Below are 4,633 nucleotides of genomic sequence, written 5' to 3'. Positions count from 1 at the left end.
ATCATTTCTTCACTTTTTATTACTGTGACGGTGTTTGTTTGGGGATTACGATGCGCCTTAAAAGAGTTATTTTTAAATAACTTTTCTTAAAAAAATCTTGGCACTTTATAGATTCATGTCCGGTTACTTTAACTACCCCCAGACAGCAGTTTTACGACGCACGAGACCGCCTTTTTATACCGATTGTTGCAATTGTGAACACGGTTTGCAAAATGCAAATCCTCGACGTACAGGGTAAAGAATGACGATTAAGTACTATCCCAACGTATCACCCGAAACGGAAACATACTGGAGGAAAATCTATTTTTATACTGTCACATATAACTGTACCATTTGTAGATGATTTTGTGGATAAGTAGTGAAAGGTCTTCCAGCGTTTATATTTAGGTATCAAACAAAGTCATTTGTTGACACAGGAAATACGTGGTCTGTGTACTATGTACAACTAAACGTGAACTTTATACTCAGATGTAGCATTTACCAAATATGGGAATGACGAAAACTGGCAGAGGGGCGTTATGATGAAATATGCAATCATGACGAATTCTATGAAAGACCTTCCATTGACATAATTATGAGATATAAAATACTGATATTCTACACATATTTTGCAACTAATACCCCAATCTGAAAGATGGGATATACCGAAATGAGCCTATTCATTTACTGATGAAAAAGCAGAAATAGAAAGTTTGACGCACTACGACTGCGAAAGTCAAAATGTAATTTGGAAAATAGCACTAAATAGACAGAGGGGATAATCTGATTCAAATTAGCGAAACAAAACCTTCTTTGTATATGAATTATTATATCACTAAAACATATTCTAAACAGACATCAACAAAAACCTCTACCTCTTGTATTGTAAGTTTTCCTGGAATGTGCGCACTAATATATTACGTCAAAAGGGCAGTGATTAGTCAGTCGTAACGTGACAGTCAATATTTCCAACTTTCTCAGCGATCGCCATTAGCGGCAACAATATATCCGTCAGCTAGAGTAATTGCCCTTTATCAAAGGGAAGCTACTCTAGGCTATAAGACGTGACATGTGTTAAGCATCTGTCTGGCCTGTCATAGCGTTACGAAATGCAGTCAGATGTCACACGCAGCGACAAAATGAAACAAGGTAAAATTTCGGACATATTTCGGACCCAAGCCGCAGAGGTTTCGAAGCACAGGTATTGAAACTGATCCCGCTAGCGTACTCGTTATTTGTATTTGCAATCTGTATCACCACAATTGTATACATCTACAAAAGTTCCCAGCTACGCCACTTTTAGACACTGGTTTTCGGTATAATTAACTATAATTGTGTTAATGATAATACTTATCCAAGTAATTTGCCCATATCCCCGACGGTCAATTCTGACCCGATCGCCGGGCGAGAGACAAGGACGACGCCATGTTTGTTTGTAAAGTATTACTTACCTGACCTTTTATATTTGTATATTTATCTGTAAATGACAACAACGGATTCCTTTTTTCCGTTGGTATCCATTATATGATAAAATGTGATACATATAGATTAATGGCGAAAACTATCTGTTTCGGCTTCAGATATTTTGGACACTGTTTTATTCCGTTAATATATAGGCCAATGAAGGACTAACTGTAGAGTTTCCTGTTACTATTGCGGTGTGGGTATTATACACATAATTCATAACACTTTCATTTTACCAGTGAAACAGATAGTTTACACTTATGACAGATTAAAGTAGGATTGAAACGACAAGGGGCAGTGCAACATACCACAGATGGAGGAGACACCCCAACACAAGAATACAGCCAACAGCCGCCTCATCTCGTCTTCTCGCAATCTACAGATAAGGGTAGGTATTTTTCATTTGCTTTTATGAGACTCACTTCACTGGCACTTCAATAAGAAAGTTAAAGCTTTAAGGTAATTCTCCAAGTTATTTTTACTCTAGTTCTTAGTTCTGTATTCGTTCAAAGCAACAGGAGCTGATACTGTTCTATTGCTTCTGATTAAAGAAACTCACACGCTGTCACATTATTATAATATCGTACATATGATAATACATTTAATAAATTTGAGTGTACACAAACGCTAGAAAATATTAAATATGAGAGAATAAAAGTCGTAATTTACTCACCGATTATTAGTAAGAGGTTAAATACATTTCTAATCTCCAGAGAAAGTCATGCTCTAATCTTATCCCAGTGTATAGACTACCCGAATGAAGATATGTGCCCCGTGTTTACCTTTCAATGAGCACTTCAACTCTATCAGTACTGTCATTGCGGGTGTGCCGTTCCCATATTCAAGTCTAAAACTCAAGGAGGCAAGTAGATGATATATACAGAGAGGTGACCGCGTACTGGAAATCATGAAAATAACACGTCACCAAATTAATGCGAGTGTCGACCCCAAGCCTAAAATGTGGCATGAAATTAATGCGAGTAACCCTGCTACCAAACGAAATAGGTAGGTCACCGAAGATTTAAGGTACAGCTGTATTAACACTAGTTAGTGCAATCATGTCAGCGCAGATCAGCAGTGTTATAATATGTATTCAGCTGACTGCTGTTACGGTACTGGACATTACGGCACGTTGATGATCCGATTTTTGCATGCAATTATGAGATGAGATTTACAAGGTTACCAAGAAGAAAGACGACGTCATATATACAGTTGGCGACTGTCACAACAACTTGATCAACTTGTGGAAACAAACTGACCACACCTGACGCGGAACTTAGTTAGAATTAAGTACTGTCTTAATGTCGACTTCAATTAGATTGTTTATCGTGAGATTTGTTATGTATGTATGCTGTAATGGTGCCAACGTTTAGAGGTGAGGTGAGGTGAGGTGAGGTGAGGTGAGGTGAGGTGAGGTGTGGTGGTGGTGTGTGTGTGTGTGTGTGTGTGTGTGTGTGTGTGTGTGTGTGTGTGTCTGCTTGTACTAGTCCGGGCTCATGCCGATTTATAGTGGTAACTCACTGAGATACCATGCCTCAGTTTAACATGAATACCCCACTCAGACACAGTATACTGACTCCGAGCCGACCAGTCCTTGTTTTAGCCCCTTAGTGCCGAGCAACAACAAGTACTACATTTTAACGTCCTTTTTGTATGACGCAGCAGAGGATCGTATCCCGGACCTTAAACTCTCCGTGAGGACGCTCTACCACTCGACTACGGACGCGGCCTCCAACGTTTACGGGTCGCGTGATTGATAACAATGCAGTATCAATGAATGAGTGAGTTTTATCCCGCTTTTGCTACTATTCCGGCTTATCACAGCACTGGACACCAGAATGGGTTTCAGACACTTTCCCACGTAGGGAATCGAACCCCTGCTTTCGGTGTGACGAACCAACGTTTTCACCAATGGGAAACCTTACCGCCACTATCATATGTAAATGTCAGACATTTTCCAAATGTTTTATTACTGTTTATTGTTCATACAGCAAAACTCCAAAGTCATGACGTCACCAGTGATAGTGAGTGAGTGAGTGAGTAAGGTTGCTTTGAACAGTATTCCAATTATATCAGGGCATGTCAGCTTAATGTAGGAGGAAAGCCTGAAGTGATGCAGGTCTCAGACGTTTAACACTTTGGTGAGACAGACGCGCATAGGTAGGTGCTGAAAAACATTGGAACATAATTGGGGAGAACCGGGATTTGAACTCACAATCATAGGTTGCTGCTGCTTCCAAGGGACGCAACTCTTCACTGCGCCTTATACGACTGAGACACGTGTGCCCGTCAGAACATATTACATCATGCAAAATTTATCGTATGTAAATATCAAACATTTCTCTTCATAACATCACAGTTTGTAATTCATACATCAAGATGTGACCCGTGAAGATAGGGTGTGGAATAGGTCTTCAGCAACCCATGCTTGCCGTAAAAAGCGACTATGCAACTAACGGGATCGGGTGGCCAGGATCGCTGACTTGGTTGATGCATGTCATCGATCCCAATTGCGTGGATCGATGCTCATGTCAATCACCGGATTGTCTGGCCCAGAGTGCGGCGTTAATCAACAAGCAATCAAACAAACAAACATCAAGATGTCCATTAACATTTTGTGAAGTATATGTAGTCACTTGTCGCCTCTGTGTTTGGCAGACGTTGTTTGTCCAAGTGTACACACCTCTGGTTCCGATCTATCATGACTAACCGAGTGTACGACCGCCTGCGTGGTCGATTGGTAGAGCCCCCCCCCCCCCGCCCGGAAGGTCCGGGGTTCGATCCCCGGCAGTGTCATACCCTAAATATGGTACTTCTTGTTACCCTGCATGGCGCTCAGAATTAAGGGGCTAAAATAAAGACTGGCAGCTCGGGGTCAGTTTCCTTTGTCTGAGGGGGGTATTCATGTGTACCTGCGGCATGGTATCTCAGTGAGCTAGCATGAGCCCGGACTAGAACAAGCAGCCCCCCCCCCCCCCCCCCACACACACACACACACACATCCTACACACACACACACACGTGTGCATGCTCATAAGTGCAATAATCTTGAACGTGACGTTAAACCCCATTTCACCTCACCTCATCTGTCCGAGTGTACAGGCGAATTTGTACCGAATTCACAAACGGCAGACTATTGACTGAATTTGAGGGCAGTAGCAAGTGAGAACCCGCTTTTCTCTGTTCTAGC

At 41.5% G+C, this 4,633-nt stretch overlaps 1 protein-coding gene across 1 annotated transcript in view; it reads right to left on the bottom strand.

Moving 5' to 3' along the window:
- LOC139445167 (receptor-type tyrosine-protein phosphatase epsilon-like) overlaps nt 1–4,633 on the bottom strand; it is a 187,023-nt gene that overhangs the window by 61,885 nt on the left and 120,505 nt on the right. The window lies entirely within an intron of this gene.

The sequence above is a fragment of the Haliotis cracherodii genome, unplaced genomic scaffold, assembly GCF_022045235.1.
Source record: "Haliotis cracherodii isolate W230 unplaced genomic scaffold, xgHalCrac1.p SCAF_6, whole genome shotgun sequence".
Lineage (NCBI taxonomy): Eukaryota > Metazoa > Mollusca > Gastropoda > Lepetellida > Haliotidae > Haliotis > Haliotis cracherodii.
The sequence above is the reverse complement of the archived record's forward strand: the minus strand, read 5'-3'. Positions and strand labels throughout refer to the sequence as shown.